This window comes from Pelodiscus sinensis, chromosome 31, assembly GCF_049634645.1.
Source record: "Pelodiscus sinensis isolate JC-2024 chromosome 31, ASM4963464v1, whole genome shotgun sequence".
NCBI lineage: Eukaryota > Metazoa > Chordata > Testudines > Trionychidae > Pelodiscus > Pelodiscus sinensis.
Genome location: NC_134741.1, coordinates 4,866,530 through 4,888,501, shown reverse-complemented (window position 1 = coordinate 4,888,501; position 21,972 = coordinate 4,866,530). Strand labels below are relative to the sequence as shown.

Below are 21,972 nucleotides of genomic sequence, written 5' to 3'. Positions count from 1 at the left end.
AACTACAGCTCAGTTTTCATCCCCTATTTTGACTCAGCTCAGTGGCCCCTCCCTCTTCCTACCTGCTTTCCCAAAAGAGACAGACCTGGCTCCCCTTTCTTTTCTCCCAGCAATTGCCATGCTGCAAAGCAGAGAGTGGAGATATGAAGCTCAGCAGTCCAGTGGTTTCTGTGGTGCAATGGAAATCATGTTGGACTTTTAAGCTCCACTGGTTAATGTGAGCCCAGCTAGACATTCAAAGGTTGTGGGTTCAAGTGTCACTTTAGCTACTTTCTCATTTCCAGGGCACCTTTTACAGAGCAGGCAATCCTTAAGCTGACACTGGGGTGGGCTTGAGTCCAGACAGTTCCCAGCAGACCCCAGTGAGGGTGTCCTCTTCCCTCCTGCCTTCCAGCCCTGGTGGGGTCCGGCCCCCTGGGCACAGAATGCTACAGCTCCATCTGTTTATGAAGCAGGTGCTTTAGCCAACTAAGCTCTTTATGTTTCCAGGCAACACTTTTGATTCCCAAAGTGCAGCCATTCCCCACTTCCCTCCAGCCATCGAGCCCAGGCGGTGTCTGGCCCCCTGGGCACAGAGAGCTACAGCTCCGTGGGCAGGGGGCTTTGGCTTCCTTGCCCATGGGATGCTGTTGCAGGAAGGGCTGCTCAGCAGGGGTGGGGTTCACCTGTCGAAGAAGGGAAGAGTATTTGGGTGCAGACTGGCTAACCTAGTGAGGAGGCTTTAAACTAGGTTTGATTGGGGCAGGTGCCCAAAGCCCACAGGCAAGTGAACAACATGGACACCTGGGGGATGGGCCAGAAATGGGAGAGAGCAGGGGCTGTAACCGCAGAGATAAAGGAGGGACGCGGGACCACTGAGAAGTAAACTCTAATCTGTCTCTTGGACTCTGGTATAGACACACGGGAAGGATGGTTACAGCCACCTCCCCAGGCTGAAGAGGTGCCTGAGGCTTTTTAAACAATTAACAAAATCATCCAAAGTGCAGCTGGTTTCACACACACTCAGCCTCACCCACAGCTGGGAGGCAGTTTGCAGGGAGCTGAAAAGAAACAGAAGAGGGGAAATGAGCCTGGCAGAACCAAGTCTTGGGATTCTTCTGTGTCCAGATGTGCTAAGCAGCTGGCAGCCAAGCTCCCAAGTGCTGGTCTGTGTCTGCCCTCCCCTGGCAAGCAAATCCTCTCCACTGGGTGTTGCAGGCTGGACTTTATCTGCCTGACTTTTAGCCAGGGAACTGCTCCCTGGGAGGCAAACGTGACGCCTCCTACACTGCTGAACCCAGCCCATTGCCTTATGGAAGAGGGAAGAAGGCCCTGGAAGCACTTAGCCCCTGGCTGGCTCTGTCTGTGGAAAAGAGGAAGCAGCAAAAATTTACAACTGGAGAATGTGGGTATCGATCCCACTGCCTCTCACATGCAAAGCAAGCGCTCTACCACTTGAGTTAATTCCCCTACCTCTGAAGAGTTTTTCTGCCCCACCCACCTTGTTCCAGAGCCCACAACGTCCCTTCTGATAAACCCTCATATAAAACTCAGCAAATCTCCAGAGAAGTTGCGGTTCCCTTTACAAGACTCTGCACAGCTCAGTTCTAATCAGTGGGTCTTCCCTAGAGCCTGGAACATCAACCACGGCAGCGTTGCTCTCACGCCCAGTGTAGACACGGCCTTAGAGTGTCACAAACCAGCACCAGACACATTCCTGGCTAGGACCAGTCCCTAAAGCTCAGTGCTAGTAAAAAACCCAAACACCCCCTGGCTACACCTATCCTGCAGACTTCTTGCTCAAGAACTGTTTTGTGCAAAAGGTCTTGCACAACAGTGTGTCTACACTCCCATGTGCTGTTGCACAAGAGAAGTGCTTTTCTGTAAGAGCGCCCATGGCAGTGTGGAGGTTCTCCTGCGCAGGAAAGCTCTGATGGCCATTTTAGCCATAGGGCTTTCTTGAGCAAGAAAGCCCTGTTGGCTCTCCACACTGCCTCCTTGTGGATGAGTTATTGCGCAAGAGGGCTTATTCCTCATGGGGAGAGGAATAACCCTTGTGCAAGAAGCCCTGTTTTCTGATGCTGCACTATAAATTTACATGTGCAAGAACGTGCGTGCAGTGTAGACGCTCTGCAAGTTTTTGCGCAAGAACTTCTCCTCTTGCACAAAAAGCCTGAAGTGTAGACGTAGCCCTGCAGTGTAGACACAGCCTGAGAGAGACAAGGAAAGGAAGTGGCCAGAGCCTCCCGCTATCAGGCTGGCCCTCAACAGGACGGGCACGTCTACACAGCACACTCACCTCCAAGTAACCTGTGCAGTGTGATTGGCTGCCCAGGGCCCCCGGGAGAAGGTCTGTGGGGAGTTTCCAAGGCAACAACAACATTTCATAATCTACACTCATGTGACTGATTTATTCCTCCACTAGCAAGTGTCTCTGAAGGGATGAGAAATGCAGGGCCCAGGTGCAGGGAGCTGGGTCACATTCTCCTGCCTGAGTCTCAGTCCTGGCTGAAGCCTAGCTACAGAGAGAAGAGGCCAATACAAATAGCCCCATGGCAGCGAGGGAGTCAGTACATGGGTGGGTGGAGCAGAGAGCTGGGCTCTAACTCACTCGGGGTGTGTCCCATAGCTCAGAATAAGCGATGCAATTGGGTAGCTTATTTCAAGTCAATTTTGAAATAGCTTATTTTGTAATTTGACGCTGGCTACACAGCACTTAGTTCCAAATAAATCGCTGTTCCGAAATGTCCCTCGCTCCTTGCACCATGAGGTTTGCAGGGACGTCGGAATAGCGAGCCCGTTATGGTTTGAAATAAGGGGCTTGCTCTTAAGACACGTCTGTGTGATATGAGCACCACGTCCTAAACCTCCGAGCTAGCCGGCCCACGGGTGTCAGTCCCACAAGTGGCTCTTTCAAAAAGGAGCCTTAGGCTGCCACAGAGACGTTGTAGGGTCTGGAACAAGGTGGGTGGGGCAAAGGAAGTGCTCACATGCAGGGGAATTAGCTCAAGTGAGAAATCCCTTGCTTTGTATGCAAGAAGTAGTGGGATTGATGCCCATGATCTCCAACTACAGCTTTGTCCTGGTTCCTAGTTTTCACTGTCAGGGGCCCCCCTCTACTTCTTCTAAGCTGCTCTCCTAAAAGAGACAGACCTGGCTCCCCTTTCTTTTCCCCCAGCAGTTGCCATGCTGCAAAGCAGAGACTGGCGATATCAACCCCAACAGCCCACCTGGCTCTGTGGTGCAATGGAAAGCACGTTGGACTTCTAAGCTGCATTGGTTAATGTGAGCCCAGCTAGACATTCAAAGGTTGTGGGTTCAAGTCCCACCAGAGTCACTTTAGCTGCTTCCTCATTTCCAGGGTGCAGCTTTTACAGACCTCTCAGTCCTTAGGCTGACACTGGGGTGGGCTGGCATCCAGGCAATTCCCAGTAGACCCCAGTAAGGGTGGAGGGAAGGGCTAGGACTTGGGGTTTGGGACGGGGGTGGTTCTGAGAGGCTGCTGGTGCCGTTAGACCCTTTTGTCCCTCCATGTCTCCTACCACTGCTGTGCAACAGGCAGGCTATGTCTACACTGCACTGTTCTTCTGGAAAAAGAAGTATGTGAAACCCCAATTTGCATAGCTTTTTCTGCTTCTTTTTTTGGAAGAGGCTTTTCCAATTTTAGCCTGTGTACACTGGGCCAAATTTTGGGGAAAAATCATCTGTTTTGGAACATCCCTTCTGTCACATTACCGAATTGGAGGGAAGCAGCCAGATCGCTGCTGCACCCCTAGGTGGGGGTGTTGGCCCCAGAAATTGGTATGAAAGGGAGCCATGTGGGGTATTGAATGGGAGCTTGTTGTTTTCTGATCCTGTGTACACTGTTTATGTGAGTACATAATGTCTGTGTGTGTAGATCTTTAATCTGTGTGGAAGCTGAATATTTCTTGGAATGTGGTTAAGCATTGCTATGGACAGGCTGAGTAGTGAAGCCCTGTAGAACAATGGCACTTGATGGCCCAAGGACACACCTAAAGCAGGAGGGCGGACATCTAAGAGCGGCCAGCAGAGAGAGGCTGGGGACCAGGTGACCGGCTGAGACCAGAAGAGGCCAAGAAGGAGGTATAAAGAGGCCATGCGGTCGATGCCATTTTGTTCTCAGCTCAGCACTTCATCCCAGAGGCAGCACTGCAGGGATTGAAGAGCCCAGAAGACCTGTGAACCCATCCTGATCGTAGGATGTGCAATAAGAACTTTTAAACCAGCAGCTGTAACATCTCTGCTAGAGCCTGCATCGAGGACTGGGAGATTCGGTGCATGTAACGTACTGTACTTTAATAAACTTACTCTCGTGCTTTTCTTTCTTGTAATAAAGCAGAAAAGACAGCAAAAGAGGCCAATGCAAACAGCCCCCTGGCAGCGAGGAAGTCAGCATGTCGGTGGGTGGGGCAGGGAGCTGGGGGCAGATTTTGACTCTAACTAGCTGGGTGACCTTGGCCCGTTCAGTGAACCTCTCCCTGTCTCCATGGCCCTGTCTGTACAGCAGGGACAGCAACACTAACAGGCCCCGCAGGAGGGGGCTGGTTTAATGCTTTACCCCAGGGCCCAGCAATGAGCCCCCAAGCTTGCCCTGTGTGCTGGAAGCCAGGTTTGCTGTGTGAATTCTGTGGGGTGGGTGAGGTCAGGCCTGAGCACTGGGATTATTTACCAGTTTCCCCCGCGGATTTCCCTATGCTGACTTACCTGATTTGCATCCCTTTTCTGGAATTTGGGGCCAGTCTAGACGTAGCCCTGGGGGCAGGGTTCTCCCTCAGGGATGCTTTACTCCACAGCAGCGCACAAGACACATGCTGTTGCTGGTGGCCCTGCAAGGCAAGATGAGCTTTGCCTGCCTCTCATACCCTAACTCACTACTTGGCCCCATTTCCTTCCTCCCTTCCTGGGCTGACCCAGTGGCTGACAGGGGCTGTGGCTGCTGATGGTGGGAAGGTGGGTGGTGGGACCCTGACACCAAGAGGGCCCAGCCGCCTCTTTCCTGCTTGGGCCTGGCTCTCAGCACGGGGCAGGCGGAGGGCACCCTAAAATATGAAGCAGCAGAAGGGAAGCGAGGAACAGCGTGTCAGCTGCCAGCCGACCCAGGTGAGTAACAAAGGCTGCGTGTGCCCTGACTTCTCTACCCTTCCACATCCTCACCCCTGCCCTGAGCCCCCCCCCCCCCACTCTCACACACTCCCCAAATCCCTGCCCTGAGTCGCCCACACTCCACACTGTAATTTCTTACAGGTACTGTCCTATCACAACCCCTCCCCTGACTTCCTGCCTGGATCCTCCTCCCCCCCCCAAAGGGTGGTGCCCAATAGAACAGCCCCTGTAAGAAATGTGTCACTTTCACCCCTGGGAGCAGCTCAGCCAGGCAAAGGGGCTGCCTGGGGCAGGACATTAGCCCTGGAGGGCAGGGGTGGGTGTGGCAGTGACATCACAAGGGCCTTTTGCAGCACCACATCTTATTGGCTAAAGGAGGTTGGGAGGTGATGACCTCACAGAGAGTCTATGACAATGACCAGGTGGGACAGGCTGCTGGGCAGGGGTCATCAAAGGGACCACACCCTGCCGCTGCCCTCCCCGCCCATGGCTTTGCTGCAGGGAGTCTCCTTCCTGAGAGTTGCCCTTGAGGCCTTTTCGGAGCCTTCTCCTTTCCCACGACTAACTGACCTAGAAGACAGACGTCCCTGTGGAGAAGGGAAGAGCCTCCAAGAAGGCCAAACTTACCACAGCAGGGGAATTAGCTCAAGTGGTAGAGCGCTTGCTTTGCATGCAAGAGGCAGTGGGATCAATGCCCACATTCTCCAGTGTTCAGGGAGATCATCATCATCATCTTCTTACTGGCAGAGCCAGCCAGGGGCTAAGTGGCTGCTCTAGCCCCCTTCCCCCACTTCCTAGTTGCTCTCCCCAAAAGCCAGCCACACTGAGGCAGAGAGCTGCTGGACACCAGCCCTCCTGGGCCAGGCAGTGCCAGGAACACTGGAGGCAGGGGGCAGGTGGGGCAGAATTAGCTCCATTGGAAAAGTGCTGCCTTTGTGCCCGAGAGGGAGCTTTCCCAATGTCCATTGGTATTTCCTGGGGCTCTGTGTAGGGGATTGGGCTTGGCCATCTTCTCCACAGGAAATGCCTCTTCTTTGGTAAGCAGCTCCCAGGAGCTCATGGAACTTCTTCTTCTCAGCTTGGGAAAGGGACAAGCAAGGGGCAACGGGACAGGGGTTTATGTGATGATGACAGGGGTGCAGAAATTATTTTTTCTCCTACTAAAGAACCAGGGTGAGAGAATGAAACTGATAAGTAACCAAGTTAAAAATAAACCAAAAGGAAGCATTTTTGCACCCAGTGGAACTCCCTGCCAGAGGATGTTGCAAAACTGAAATCTGCAAGAAGGCCCAAAACAAAATTGGATAATTTAATGCAGGAAAAGTCAATCAATGGCATTTAACCGGGATGGACAGGGCAGGTGTCCCTAGCTGGTTCATTCCAGAAGCTGGGAATGGGAGATGGGAAGGATCACTTAATAACTGTCTGCTGTCCCGAGACAGGATTCTGGGCTAGTTGGACAACTGGCATGGCCCAGTCTGGCTGCTTTGATGTTCTGTTTGGCTGTTCTTGTCCCTCTGGACAAGGGAGAATGGTCCCCTGTGACGGACCGGGCCGTATCTGGGCACAGCTGAGGGCGTCCGCTCAGGGCGAATTGCTCAAATCTGGGGCTCCTTATAGCCCCCAGACTGGTGACCTCTCCAAACAGGCCACAAACCAGTCTCAGAGTGCTTCAGCTGCCTGCCTGAAGCCTCACGAGCAAAACCCCTCCGACACCTCAGCAATATCCATGCCCCAGATGGCCCCGGGCCTAATACACAGGTGGGGGGTCCTAGCACCCAATCCCACCTACCCCGAACAAGTCCTGTCTGGTTCCAAGAAACCAGCCACAGATCCCTGGTCAATTTACCCTCTGGACAACTGCCTAACCTTTTATTTCACTATCACACGTTACAGCAGCTGTGACCCAAGAGGTTACTTCAGGCTCCTTCCCACCTCTCCCTCACTGCTAAGACAGCACCTGCCATTTTCAGAAGGGGCAGAGCTGGGTGACTCAAACTGCCCCTCCCCTCTGCTGTGTGGGCAGCCCTGCAGGAAGCTCTGTGGCACACACAGCACTAGCCCAGCACAGTCAGGTCTGCACAAGATCCATTGGTTTGCTTTGATTGTTGAAGGAGACAACACAGAACTGGCTCCAGCCCCCACTCAGTAACCTGGGGAAATGACCCATCAGGCCTGGGCCCCTCGGAGAGGCAACGATTCCCCACTGGCCAGGGCAGAGCCTCCCTCTCACACAGTCATGGAGCCTTCTCCCCCTGGTCCTGCCTCCCCCTTCACTCAGCTCTCACTGCTCGGTGCTGCCAGGGAGGGGCCTCACTGCTCATCAGTGTTTCTGTTCCAGGAGCAGGGTGAGTTTCATCTTGTGCACCAATATTGAGTCTGTGGGCGCCTGTTCGGGGGTGAGCCCCAGCGGCCTCTGCCAGTTACTAACAAATATCTTAGCTACAAGTTATGGGAGAAAGACACTAACCCAAGGGATAATTAATACCTGGCTGCACCTAGTATCTGTCTCCCCCAGGGCCACTAAGGAACAGATGAGGGACAACGCATGAAGCAGATCTAAGATACTAGCTAAGTTGAGTGTGAGAAGCACAGGGAAAAAGACCCAAAAGCTGGTGAGAGAACAACATGAAGACATCAGGATCAGGGTAGCACATGTAAAACCAGGAATTCAAGAAAAGCCAGGACAGGATTATAAAGTGAAATCCCTGCTCCTTTCTACTTGAAAACTAATTTTAAACATTTTGACAGTAGCCAACCACTCAGCTTGTGCTCTCTTCCTCCAGCTTCCCAACAGAAAAGAAGGAACAATCATCAACAGCAGACAGCAATTACATTAAAACAACACTGTCTGCTTGCTTCATGCTCAGAAGAGAACACTATCACTCATCCTCATGGCTAGCGAGACCAACCACTTTCAGCTGTATTTCTCTAGTTACCAACTATAGAAATGATCCCTGAAAGCACAGTCTTAACAGCAGCCTGCTCGCTACACACCCACACTCATGTGCATTCACTTTCTCCTCATGAGGAATGTTTTCACACAACATCTGTGTGAAACAGAAATAATCTCAGCAAAATGCTTGTCCCATTCAAACACACTCCACTAGGTTTAGAAATCTGTATATTAGAATATGCTCCGTGTCCCTGTTTACAGACACACGCCTCCTGATTAGAATGTGGAGCACCTGGCAGCCAATCAAAATCTCTTGCTGTTTCTTCCTGAAACTGCAGTTCCTGGGGCTCCTCTAAGTCAGTGGTAACAAACTGCCAGTCCGCAGACCAGCAAGGGGCCAGGAACCCCTGCCTGCCGGGCAGAGGTGGAAAGTAACTAAGTAGAAATACTTGATCACACTGCTCACGACCTTTTTTGGGTATTTGTACTTTACTCAAGTCATTTATTTTAGTCACACTTTGATTTTTATTCAAGTTATTTTATTTTTTTTAGACAATATTGTACTTTTTACTCCACTCCCATTTCCAGAGGCGCTGGGTTACTCACGACTTGCGTCATTCTGATTTGCTAAAGCCCAGCTGCATGTGCAAGCACCAGTCATCCAAGAAATAGCCAATCCACAAGCACAATGCCCCTGCCAAGGAAGAAGCCTTTTAATAGCTGCTCCAACACCTTGTCATTCAAACCCAGTATCCCTGCAGGCCCTGCCAGCCTGAGACCTGAGCGAGCAGGGCGGCTGCCCAGGGCTCCATGCTGGCGGGGGAGAGGTGAGGGGTGATATGAGCAGTCTCATGTGACCTTACCTAGGCCAGCAAGCTACATAGGAGGGAAAACCAGCAGCGGGGGTCAGGGGGGACAGAGGCACTTACTTGTGTCGGGTGAATCCTCTGCTCTTGTGGGAGCAGCAGCAGGCTGGGTGGGTGCCGGGGGCAGAGGCTCCCCATTCCCCCTGGGACAGAGGCCCCTGTGGAAGCCCTATAGGGGAAGGTGGGGCAGGCTGTGCTGGAAGAGGCTGGGGGTGGGTTACTGAGTGGGGTGGGGACTGAAGAAAAGGACCCAGAAGCCTGATGCTGAAACTCTCCCTCAGTCTGGAGTTTCACACCCTGACGGATCAGAATAAAGTGCCTCAAAGGAGCTACAGCCCCACAGTCCAGCCTAGGGATGGCTCAGCCAGTGGGTTAGAAGCATCGGGACACAGAGAGACTCAGGAGCTGCTCAGAGACAACCACTGGCGAGAAGCAGAACAATTCCCCCAGCAGTCGATTGGTTCTGGCTCATTTGCTGGGACTTAAGGAGAACAACAAAGGCCTGAATCAAGTATCAGAGGGGTAGCCGTGTTAGTCTGAATCTGCAAAAGCGACAAAGAGTCCTGTGGCACCTTATAGACTACCTGAAGTGTAGGAACATAAGCTTTCGTGGGCAAAGACCCACTTCGTCAGATGCATCTGAAGAAGTGGGTCTTTGCTCACGAAAGCTTATGCTCCTACACTTCAGTTAGTCTATAAGGTGCCACAGGACTCCTCATCGCTTTAACAAAGTCCTGAGTCTCCCACCTGTCACTGGCCCCTGCTCAGCCAATCAGAACTGGGACTAGAACTGGAAGGCTGTGTCTACACTGGTCGGTTATTGCGCAAGAAGGGCCACACTGCCCACTCGCTCTTGTGCAAGAAGTTTTATAGTAAAGTGTGGTAAGAAAGGGCTTCTTGCACAAGACAGCATCCACACACTGCCATGGATGCTCTTGCACAGAAGCACAGCTCACACACACACCAGCATGGATGTGTTCTTGCACAAGAACCCAGCGCAGTGCAGATATAGCCCAAGGGACCTTCAGAGACAAAGTCCAGTCCCCTGCCTCACAGCAGGATTAAACACCATCCTGATCAATGTCTCGCCAAAGAAGGGAAGTTACCAGTAGTGGGGTTTGAACCCACACAGACAAACGTCTATTGGATCTTAAGTTCAACACCTTAACCACGCGGCCATCCTGGTGGTGTGGAGGAGAGCAGACATGAGAAACTTTTCTCCCCAAACAGCCCAGGGACTCCCTCTCAGAGCATGTGCCCATCCCATCCCTGTACCATGGCTTCCCACCGCAAAGGCGAGAGCTGCCCCCTCCTCACAGCAAAGAGGGAAGCAGGGAAAAGGGAAGAAAAATGAGACAAAACCCAACGTCCCCAGGGATTCCGAGGAACAAAGGCCTGGTGGGGAAAATATGCCCCCTCCCTTCACCCAATGTTTTCCCTGCCTTGCATTCGGCAAGCCCCCAGGGATCAGGCCAGTGTTTCCAGCCTTTGTGTTTATACCATGGACAGACAAACCATTCACAAACTTTTGCCAGACCAGTAACATTTTATTTACATATCACTGTGCATGCACAGACTGCACTGAGCGCCGCACCGGGCTAAAATCTACTCACCACGGGTGGGCAGATTGCCCTAATTGCCGAGCCCTGCATATCTGCATACGCATTATGCAAATAAGTGTAAATATCTGCAAACGCTGATCTGCTCACTCCCCCAACCTCGCACATGCTGGGAGCTGGGAGCAGTTTCCCTGGACCCAGGCTGGGATCAAAGCCACCTCTGCTGGGAGCAGCCCTGGGCCAGATCCGCCCCCTATAGCCCTGGGGGGCTGCTCTCTGGGGAAGGGGAGGGGGTATCTCTTACCTGCCCCTGCAAGGGGCAGGGACTGGGCTGGGGGCACTGCCCTGGGAGAGGTTCCTACATCGCACCGGCCCTGCGGGAGATTCCCCCTCCTGGAAGGTGGCACTGAGGGAGCTCTGAGGCTCCAGGGCAAAGGCCTCCAGCCCCCCAGTCCCTGGGATTAGGAGGCCCTGGAACCAGGCCCCTTGGAGTAGCATTGTGGCCAGGGGGCTCTGACCCACAACGGGGCTGGCCCCAGAGCCCAGGGCCTAAGCTTGCCCAGGCTCATACCAAGGGGCTTTCTGTGGTGCCGGGCGGGGGAGGGAGGCCAGGCCCAGGCCGGTGGGAGAAGGGGCAGCGCCTGCCAGGGCAGCAAGGGGAGTTGCAGGGAGCGAGACGCGGCGTTTCTGCCTGGATCACTCAAGGGTCCTTCTGCGGGTGAAGCGCCAGTGACACCCCTGTGCTGCTGGGTTCTCCTGGCCCTCCCATTCGGGGGACTCTTGCCCTGGCACTCATGAGAGGGCCAACATAGGCAAAGCAGCCTGCCCCAGGCACCTTCCATAGCTCAGCTGGCAGAGCAGAGGCCTGTAGCGGGTGCTGGGCAAGTGTCCTTAGGTGGCTGATTCAACTCCAGCTGAAAGGAGAGATTCTTCTCCCTCCCCCTGGCTGCAGGCCCGGCCTTAGGACCAGGCGGCTGCCTTGGGTCTGTCCCTTTGGGGCCTGCTGCTACAATTGACAAAATGGTTTTGGGTACCAGCTGCCAATCTAATGTCTTGGGCTGCGCAGACCTTGAGTCATGGCAAGAGCTGGAGGGGAATGGGGAACGGCTGCACTTTGGAATGGGAAGGGGGTGTCTGGAACCATAAAGTAGAACAGTTTGAGGGCTGTTTCCAAGGAGGGCACCATGGCTTAGTTGGCTAAAGCGCCTGTCTCTAAGCAGGAGATCCTGGGTTCAACTCCCAGTGGTGCCTTGTTGCCAGGTCAATGGGCCTTTTCTTCGACATGTATCTGGAGTTGGTTTTACCTTCAGCTGAGCTTGGTGGTGCCCTCACAGTGGGAGTAGGATAGTAGCAAAGAGCAGGAGGTGCCCTAGGGGTTTGGTTTAGTGAGGCTTAACTAGATTTGCTAAATCAAGCTCTGGAAGATGGATTTCAGCAGCAAGCTCCATCTGTGTGAAGACATGGCCTAATGATGACTCATAGAAGCTACATCTACACTAGAAGTTTTCTCCTTAAAAAAAATATGTTAATGAGGGATTCAATTGCATGAGTCACATGAGTCACAATCTCATTTGCATATTTTCTGCCAATGGGATTGTTGTGCAAAAACAAGCAGTGCGAACTTTTTTTTGCACAAACACCCCTTTTTTCACAAGATTCTTATGCCCCCCCCCCCCAGAAGAGGTATTCTGATCTTGCAGAAAAAGGGGGTTTTGCACAAAAAGAAAACTTCCGTACTGCTTGTTTTTGCACAGCAACTCCAGCACAAAATCAGTTTGCCAGAAAATATGCAAATAAGATCATGACTCATGCAAATGAGACCCTCATTAGCACCTTTTTTGCTGAGAAAATTCGTAGTGTAGCCATAGTCGGAGATTCTGGTGCTGATCATGCAATAGAAGCACATTATGTTTAAACAGCTGCCGTATGAATGTACCTGAAAGTCACAAGGAACAATGATCTGTGTGAATGGCAGGTGGCCAGTAATTAGAGCCCCAGGTATGTTGTGTGCATAAGGGATGGTAGGAATGTGCACCGGGCAGTCTGATAACGGTGTTTACTGTGTGTTTGTAACAGGCTCCTGCCCATCTCCGGTAGATTTGGGCACCTCCTCCACCAATTGCAATACACACTAGGCCGTTCCTCCCCAGCTGGGTGTGGTTCTTGTTCTTCTGCACAGCACAGCCCGTGGAGACCAAGGACCTGCCATTGGGCTTCCAAATCACACCCTTGTTCAACGGATGGAAACAGAAACCAGACACACAGCGGGTTTGAGCTGGCTCCAGCTGAGGGACGGGTTTGCCTGGTTTATGGGCGTTGGCAGAGGACAGCAGTAAGGGGTCGTATTCATTTATAGAATCCAAAAAATAGAAACCTAGAATGTAATGGAATTGGAGAGATACATTTTTCCATTGAATGGTCAGTTGGATTTGAAGTAACGCTCATATAATTTGTAGTCTATCACTGAGCTACACTCCCCAATGTTTGCATTGTTAGGAGTTGAACAAGAGGCTTTTGCAGCCCACACACCCCTGGGCCTGTCTCCATCACTTCTGCCTCTTCCAGGTGAAGGGAGGCCGCTGGGCCCAGCATCTTTCTCCCCAACCAGGGCCGGCTTTTGGGGAGAGGGAGGGGCCACTAGAGCTGCTTGGTCCCCTGGCTGTGTCCATGGGGAGGTGGCTCTGCTGAAAGCCAGACTGGTTTTCCTATTGTTAGGCAGGACCCTGCAATCCATGTTCTCTCCAGCTTTTGTAGCCTATGTTGCCTTCTGCAGGTGTCCTTTCTGATGGGACAGGCATGTTCTTCTCAGGGTCTGGGTACCATGTTGCCCTAGGAAGGGGTGTGGCCAAAATACAGGCCTTGCTGTGACCAGGATTTGAACCTGCGCAGGAAAACGCTATAAGAACTTAAGGCCAATGCCTCAACCACTCGGCCAGCACAGCTCAAAGTAACAGCAGGCCAGGGAAATTCATAAATAATCTCAGTGCCCAGGCCTGACGTCACCTGACCCACAGAATTCACACAGCAAACCATTTCACCGGTCGTACAGAGGGGTCCTGGGCGCTCTGGTCTGAGGCTGCCTTGGAGGTGAGTTCTGCTTCCAGGTCTCCCTCCTCCTCCTTGGTCTTCTTCCTTCCTTTTCTTTTCCCTCCTTCTTCCTCTTCTCGTTTCCCCTTTTCCTTCTTCTCCCTGGTCTCCTTGGACCCCAGTTTATAGAGTGAAAATTGAGTCCTACTTAACCAATTATTTTAATATGATTTTACTAACCAAAGCTCACATACTATTATGATTTACCTAACCAATCACACTCCACCACCTTTGTTGATTTTCCCCCAGCAAAATTAATTATACAGCAGACAGAAACAGTTACAAACCAGACAGCGATCACACAGACAAACAATAGGAAAGTGAAGAGAATAATCATAGAGTTCAAGGGAAAACCTCACAAAGGAGATTCTGGGCAGCCAGGACATGGGGGTCTCTGAAATTGCCCCTGTCCTGCCTGGCTGTTGCTAAGGTTGCTCTATGAGGTCACTGCCTCTCAGCCAATAAGCTGAGGTGCTGTAAAAGTTCCTTGTGATGTCACCGCTGCCTTGCAGGCTCATGTCCTACCCCTGGCCAGCCCCTTCACATGTATGAGCTGCTCCCCCTCACTCAGGGCTGGTTCTGGGGCTCAAGCAGGGAACATCAGAGGCTGCTCAGGGGGCCACATTGCTAGACCAGGGGCCCTCCTGTGGGGCTGTGAGTGTTGCTGTCCCTGCTGTACAGACAGGGCCATAGAGCCTCAGGAGGCTGCAGCGGTGGGAGACACTTCCCTGGTTTCGGGAGGGAGACGAGATGTCAAAGCCCATGACTTGGAGCCAGCTACCGATACCCATGGAAAGCTGATTTTCAGAGGGGTGTGATCAGCCCTTCCTGTGTATCTGGCTTCTTCAAAGGGGCTTAATCAGGAGCTAAAAGTTGAAGAAAGGAGATTTAGAACGGTGAATTTCTTTCCCTGACAGTCTTTTCTGTGTGCTCCAGTGGCCTAATGGACAAGGCACTGGCCTCCTACCAGGGTTTTTGGGTTCAAGTTCCATCTGGGGTGACAGTTTCTCTCACTGGCAAAGGGTTTACATTCCTCTGCTCTCTAAAACAATTAGCATGGATGCTCCACAGTTGCTCTCTCTCTCTCTCTGCAGAAGTTGTTCAGACCCTGTACTAGCAAATGCTGGTGTAAGATGCAGATCTGAGTGCTAAAAGCCCAGGTATTCAAAGTCAGAATGAAGAGGCACATTTTGCTCTAGAAGGCCCAGGAGTGACAGCCTGTGGCAGAGCACGGTCTGTCTGGAGACAAAGTGGACCTGAGGATGAGAAGGCCCATGAGAGGCAGAGACTCCAGAGCAGTGGGGTGGTTAGTTATTTGGTCTGGTAAAAGGACAGAAAAACCCCAGGCCCTGAGCATGGTGCAGGCAAGGCCCATGGGGCAGTTTGCCTGGTGGGGTTTGCAGCGTGGAGCTGTGAAGCTCTGTGAGTGGATAAGGTCCCTGGCTGAGCTGCGCCACCAGCCTTATGTGCGACTCAAACTGTCCCTCGTCCCCTTTTGTGTGTCTGTTGCGCTTCCAGCTTCTTTCCTCAGGTATGTTCATCCGGCAAAGACCCCAGCAGGGATCTTGTATCTTCCTTTGTGCCGCTCAGCCGCAGACACAGCCAGGGCTGGAAGGAAATTGCTGCACTTTGGGAGTCAAAGGTGTTGTCTGGGGCCACAGAGCAGTTTCACCCAATAGCTTGAGGGGGGCACCATGGCTTAGCTTGCTTCTTCTAAACAGAAGACCAGGGGTTCAACTTCCAGTGGTGCCTTGTTGCTTCCTTTGCTCATATTTTCCCAGGTCCTTCTGGGACACAGAAGAGGCCTCCCCTGGCCACCCATGGAACTGCTGGGCTGACCCAGGGCCTGAAAGGGGCTGTGGCTGCTGCTGACAGGGAAGAAGCTGGGAGGTAAGATGCTGATAGCAAGAGATTCCAGCTGCCTCTTTGCCCTGGGTCTCAGTGCACCATGCCAGCCAGCAGCCACCTTGACCAAATGTCAAACCAGCTGGACTAGCCAGCCCACGTCACAGTGAGTCACTAGTGGCCCTGTCAGAGAAGAGCCATTGGCAGCTGCAGAGACAGCCCTTCAGCTGCCGGACACGCCTTTCTAAAAGGGCTATTTGTGAACTGTGCTTGGGTTGGCTGGCTAGTAAAATTGGTTAGTGTATGAAGCTAGTAATGCCAAGGTCACGGGTCCAAGCCCTGTGCTGGCCACAGATATGTTTGCTGTGGTGACTGTTCTACCCCTGTCTCCCTCCTTTAGCTGCCTGCTATGGACAGGGAAAGAGAAATAGGCACAAGACTGTGAGCTTTTCAAGAAATAGGCCAGAAAACTGGTAAGAGGAGGCTCCAGCCTGCACAGACCCAGGGGCTAAAAGGGCCTTGGCCTGGCTGGCTTCCCCCAATAGCAGGGAAACTCTTCTCTTCCCTCTATTGTGGGGCTACTCATGGGCCTGCTGGCTCAGCTGTTTAGAGCTTGATGCTAATAATGCCCAGGTCACGGGTACAAGCCCCATGCAGACCCCACAACAGCCAAATTAGTTTTGTTTGAGCTGCTCCCCACGAAAAGCCGTGAGAGGGAGCCCTTGGCTGTGGGACCCACTTGTGCCTGTTGTTCAGGGTTAAATAAGCTCTTCCCCAGGAGGCTGCCTGTTCTCTTCCCACCTTGCATTGGCTGGGAATCAAATCAAGCAAGGGGCAGCAAACGCCAGGCACCATCATAGTCTGGGCCACAGATAATGACCCTCTTGGAGCTGTGATCCCAGGAGGAGTCTCTGCAGGCCCTGCAGTCCATGCGGAGGAATGCCGACATTTTTGGCCAAATGGCCAATGGTCTAGGAAAGAAAGGCCACCTCCCTCCTACCCCCGCATCCTACCAAGTCAGAGCCAAGGTCAAGGAATTGCGGCAGGGGTATGTGAGGGAGGAACCGCATTACTGTGCACGCTCTCGGAGAGGATGAAGAGCGGTGAGAGGCAGCCCGCAGCTGCAGAACTCATTTGTGCCTGTTTTTTCAGGGTTCAAATAAAGGCTCAGCAAGGTGCTTTAATGCTCCCTCTTTACATTGCATTGGCTGGGAATCGAACCCAGGTCAACTGCTTGGAAGGCAGCTATGCTCACCACTGTACCACCAATGCCTGCCTGCAAAGTTGCTGGGAAAATTTGTGAGGAAATCCTACATCTGCCATGAGGTTAGCCAGAGGCAAGAGGGTGCCTGTGTGGTTTGGGTAAAGCAGAACTTCTTAGCTATTAGGCAAAGACGAGAAGTGGTGATGCTGGGGGACTGGTTGCCCTGCACTCTCCGTGGTGTGAGGAGCCGGGCAGGAGAGGAGTCCCAGAGGTTGTTGGGTGGGAGAGTAGAGTTTATCAGACTTTGGGCTAAGCTCTAGAGCAGCCAAGGGAGAGGTGGGAAAGTGACTTCTGGATACTCTGTGTGGCCCAGGGATGCGGATCAAGAGCCGTCCTTGTGTTTTTTGCTGTAAAGTGTTGTTTCTGGGTCCTTTGCCTAAGATCGAGCACTTCTTCCTTTTGGAGAGCCATGTCACAGGCACAACCCCCAGAAACCTCTTCAGGGACACATCACAGGACCAAGCAGGGGGCAGCAAACACCAGGCACTGTCAGTGTCTGGGCCAGAGATAAAGACCCTCTTGGAGCTGTGATCCGAAGGGGAGTCTCTGCAGGCCCGGCAGTCCAGGGGGAGGAATGCAGACATCTATGAACATAAAAACATAAGAACGGCCGTCCTGGGTCAGATCTAAGGTCCGTCTACCCCAGTAGCCTGTCTGCCGACAATGGCCAGCACCACATGCCCTGGAGGGGGTGGACCGAAGACAACAATCAAGCAATTTGTCTCCTGCCATCCTTCTCCAGCCTCTGACAAACAGAGGCCAGGGGCACCATTTCTACCCCCTGGCTAACAGCCTTTTATGGACCTAACCTCCATGTAATTATCTAACATATGGCCGAATGGCTGTTGCCCTTACAAAGAAAAGCCGCTTCCCCACTCCTGCATCCTAGACCAAGTCAGACCCAAGGTCAACGAATTGCGGGAGGGGTATGTGAGGGCCCGTGAGGGCAGGTCCCGCTCTGGGGAAGCACCGCAGCACTGTGCATACTGTGAGGAATTGGACCGAATCCCGGGGTGTGGGGAGCCCCTGTCTCCAGGGAGAGTTGTGGAGTCTGGGATGGAGACACCTGGGCAGCAGCGCCTGCAGCTTCAGGATGACAACACTGATGTCCTGCAGCTCCAGGGGATGCAGGAGGACTCCCAAACGTCTTCAGGCAGCGGAGAGGGAACATCAGGTGAGTGCTGGGAGGTTGCAACACACAGGACATGTCGACACTTGCAGTCTCCTTCAGGAGAGGGATGCAGATGGAGACATTCAAAATTGTAAATGAAACCGGGATTTAAATATCCCGCGCTATATTTGCATCATGTCTGGGCGCTGTTTCAAAATACTTTATTGTGAAATAAAAAACAACGTTTAGATGCAGTTATTTGGGGAGAAAACCCTTCTTCTGAAATAACCCTTAAACACTCCCCTCTGGTCTGGACCTAACAGCAGTGTCAGCGTTTGCTAGTCGGGGCTCTGGACAGCACCTGCGCAGAGGGAGATGGCAACTGCGGGACGCTCTGGCCAACTGTCCCAATGTCTCACAGCAGAAAAGACAGCAAAAGAGGCCAATGCAAACAGCCCCCTGGCAGCGAGGGAGTCAGCATATTGGTGGGTGGGGCAGGGAGCTGGGGGAAGAGCTGGGCTCTAACTCAATGGGTGCCCTTGGCCCATTCAGTGAATCTCTCCCTGTCTCTATGGCCCTGTCTGTACAGCAGGGACAGCAACACTCACAGGCCCACAGGAGGAGGCTGGTTTGATGCTTCACCCCATGGCCCAGCAAGGAGCCCCCAGGCTCCCCCTGTGTTCTAGGAGCCAGGTTTGCCTTGTGAATTCTGTGGGGCAGGTGAGGAGAGGCCTAGGCACTGGGATTAGTTACCAGTTTCTCTGGCCCTGGGGCATTGCTAAACTCACAGCTGTGGTGGCCGAGTGGTTAAGGCGTTGGACTAGAAATCCACTATGGTTTCCCTGCGCAGGTTCAAATCCTGCTCACAGCGAGGCCTGTGTTTTGGCCACACACCTAACCAGGGCAACAAGCTGCACAACCCCTGAGCCACTCTCCCTGTCCCCAGTCAATCCCTTTCTGCGCCTTCCGAGAGAGACAGGGGCCATGGTGCCTCATTATGGGTCCCTGAGCTCTAGGGAAACTCTCAGCTCCTGCAGCCTCTGCCCCTTGCTGAGCACCCCATGGTTCAGTCCTACCCCGGGGGCTGCCCTGCTCTACAGTGTGATAGGAGTTGAGTGAGAGGATGAAACATCTGGGCCTGCCCCCATAGGTCCATCCATGAAGGGCAGAAATGCTGGGGATATGATGTGGGTCACTCCTCCCGAGGCACACAGCGCCCCCCCCCCCCCCGCCCTGTGTTGGGAGCAAAGGGTCTATAGAAGTATTGGGGGAGGGAGAGGAGGAGCGGGTCTTGTTCTCTGCTCTTTCTCTGCCTTGGCCAAAGAATTAGTAACAGAATATTTGTCCAAGTTTATGTACAGACAAAAACTAACTTAAGCATGTTTCTGTGGGATGTTTCTGTGGGGTAGTGATTATCATGTTTGCTTAATGTGCAAAAGGCTCCTGGTTCAAAGCCAAGCAGAAATGGGGGACAGGGAGGTTCTGCTCTGATTTGTGTCTCCCCAGATAAACACAGCTCCTGCTGCTTGGGATAAGCCCAACTCCCAGGCTGAGTAAACCAAGGAACAGCAGGAGCCCTGTCCTAGAAAGGGAGGTAGGGACCAGTGTGTGTATGGCCCAGACAGACAGCCCCAGGCTGGGAGAGCAGAGCTGCCCAACAGCTCTAGTGCTCCTCAGCCCCCAGGAGGGCACTTTGGTGCTAACAACAGGCTCATGTGATGCCACATTCCAGCCAGGCCCACAGGGAGTGTTTCTTGTGGTGTCACCTGATTTCCTGCAACTGCAGCCCTTGTACCTGCCCCCTGGAAGAATAGAGCCCCAGGCTGTAGTTCAGCTTTCATTCTACCAGGCAGTTTGTGAGGGAAGCTCTAAACAAACCTGTTAACTTGAAATTATTAGCCCCTATTAGCACCTGCTAAAGCCTGGGATTGAACCAGGAACCTTTAGATCTTCGGTCTAACGCTTTCCCAATTGAGTTACGTTGGCTGTGGTAAAAGGCCTGCGTGGCCTGTAATTCTCTGTCCAGGATGTTTTGCCGCATGGCGTCATGCCCTTCCCAGGAAGGCCAGACTGGCCTGTCCACAGCGCCCCTCCCCCACAGCCAGAGCCAAGGTTCCCTCTAAGCCAGGCCTGGGCAATACAGGCCAGCGGGCTGGATCCAGCCCATGAAGCCACCCAACATGGCAGCAAGAAGCCTCAGGCAGATTCCCTGCTCGCCCTGCCCCCACGCACAGCTGAGAGAAGGGGCTGCTGGGCCCTTTGTGTCTCTCAGCTGTAGAGGAAAAGGCTTCAGGCCTGGTCCCTGCTCCAGGATTGTTTGTGGCCAATGGGAGCTGCCTGCTTGAAGCCCTGGCCAGTCCCCACAAGCTCTTATTCACCCAGGCGTGTGACCTGTACCCCCTGCGCAGGGAAGGGGCTGCCTGAGAAATGTGCTTGGCTGCTGGGAGTGTCTCCCAGTCAGAGCCTGCCTCTGGCACCCCAGCCCCTCCCTTCCCTCAGCCCACTGGCCCTCCCTGTGATGGAAAAGGGCAAAGACCAGGCAGATTTCATCAATACAGATGAGGCTGGTTTCCCTGACTACCAGGGACACATGAAGCATGTGTTTTTGCTCACCTACACTAGCCTTTCACAGGCCACTTTCTCTCCCCTTCAGGACATGGGTCCATTTTCCATTGCCCAGAGGGGACAAGAACAGAAACCAAACAGAACATCAGAACAGCCAGACTGGGCCATGCCAGTTGCCAAACTAGCCCAGGATCCTGTCTCACAACAGCAGCCAATTTCATTGCCCAGTGGGAATCCTCCGGACAGACAATTGTTAAGTGATCCCTCCTGTCGCCCATTCCCAGCTTCTAGAATACACCAGCTAGGGACACGTGCCCTGTCCATCCTGGTTCAATGCCATTGATTGACCTTCCCTGCATTAAATGAGCCAGTTCTGTTTTGGATCAAATGTCTTGGGCTGCGCAGGCCTTGAGTCATGGCAAGAGCTGGAGGGGAATGGGGAACGGCTGCACTTTGGAATGGGAAGGGGTGTCTGGCACCATAAAGTAGAACAGCTTCAAAGCTCTTCTCATGGAAGGCACCATGGCTTAGCTGGCTGAAGCACCTGCCTCATAAACAGTGGATCTTGGGTTCAAGTCCCAGTGGTGTGTTGTTGTAACCTTTGCTCACATTTACTTATGCCCTTCTGGGACACAGAAGAGGCCTCCCCTGGCCACCCATGGAACTGCTGGTTCAGGGAAAGGCTGAGTGGGGATGAGTGTTTGGAAGAAGGAAACAACAGGTGAGAAGCACCTGATGCCCACAGACCCTGACTCTCTATGGCTGCAGGAGCTGCAGTGGCTGCTCCCTCAGGCTCTCTAGGCCCTGACCCCCTGAGGGAATCACAAGGGCTTGTGGTGCTGGCTCTCCTGTCCCAGCAATTGCAGTCAGAGGCCTCCCTTGCCAGTGCCAGCAGCTTCTGCAGGGGCTCCAGGCTTGTGGTTTCCTTCTTCCCAATACCCCTCTCAAATCAGCCTTTTCCTCAACCAGCAGCTCCATGGGTGGCCAGGGGAGGCCTCTTCTGGGTCCCAGAAGGGCATAAGTAAATGTGAGCAAAGGCTACAACAAGGCATCACTGGGAGTTGAACCCAGAATCTCCTGTTTACAAGGCAGGTGCTTTAGCCAGCTAAGCCATGGTGCCCTCCTCCAAAAGCTCTTTAAAATGGCTCTTTATGTTTCCAGACAACACTTTTGACTCCCAAAGTGCAGCCATTCCCCACTTCCTTCCAGCCATCGAGCCCAGGAGGTGTCTGGGCCCCTGGGCACAGAAAGCTACAGCTCAGTAGCTATTGCAGGAATGCTATTGCAGGAAGGGCTGCTCAGCAGCGCTGGGGTTCACCTGTCGAGGAAGGGAAGAGTATTTGGGTGCAGACTGGCTCACCCAGTGAGGAGGCTTTAAACTAGGTTTCATGGGGGCAGGTGCCCAAAGCCCAGAGGTAAGTGAACAACATGGACACCTGGGGGATACCAGGGCACAGGCAGGAGAAGATGGGAGTGAATCCTGCTACCTCTGCCATGGCTTGGCCCAGGAGGGCTGGGGTCTAGCAGCTTTGCACCCCGGCTTTGTGGGAGGCCAAGTAGGAAGGGGCCTCTGGAGGCTCATAGCCCCCTGGCCTGCTGTGTCTGTGGAAAGGGGGGAAGAGGACACATACCTCTCACTGGGGAACAGGGCGCATGGATCCCACTCGTTCCTGCAG

At 53.2% G+C, this 21,972-nt stretch overlaps 6 non-coding genes across 6 annotated transcripts; 3 read left to right on the top strand and 3 right to left on the bottom strand.

The window, feature by feature from the left end:
• The first annotated feature begins 3,211 nt into the window (after positions 1-3,211).
• On the top strand, positions 3,212-3,316 carry TRNAR-UCU (transfer RNA arginine (anticodon UCU)). The gene is made up of 2 exons: positions 3,212-3,248; positions 3,281-3,316. It is a non-coding gene; the product is annotated as a tRNA-Arg (tRNA).
• Positions 3,317-5,737: 2,421 nt separating this feature from the next.
• Positions 5,738-5,810, top strand: TRNAA-UGC (transfer RNA alanine (anticodon UGC)). The gene has a single exon. It is a non-coding gene; the product is annotated as a tRNA-Ala (tRNA).
• A 2,050-nt stretch (positions 5,811-7,860) lies between these two features.
• Positions 7,861-8,076, bottom strand: LOC112544963 (small nucleolar RNA U3). Its single transcript, XR_003088405.2, has one exon. It is a non-coding gene; the product is annotated as a small nucleolar RNA U3 (small nucleolar RNA).
• An 8,480-nt stretch (positions 8,077-16,556) lies between these two features.
• TRNAG-UCC (transfer RNA glycine (anticodon UCC)) lies at positions 16,557-16,628 on the bottom strand. The gene has a single exon. It is a non-coding gene; the product is annotated as a tRNA-Gly (tRNA).
• A 1,892-nt stretch (positions 16,629-18,520) lies between these two features.
• TRNAS-AGA (transfer RNA serine (anticodon AGA)) lies at positions 18,521-18,602 on the top strand. Its single transcript has one exon. It is a non-coding gene; the product is annotated as a tRNA-Ser (tRNA).
• Positions 18,603-21,342: 2,740 nt separating this feature from the next.
• Positions 21,343-21,416, bottom strand: TRNAT-UGU (transfer RNA threonine (anticodon UGU)). The gene has a single exon. It is a non-coding gene; the product is annotated as a tRNA-Thr (tRNA).
• Positions 21,417-21,972: the final 556 nt, after the last annotated feature.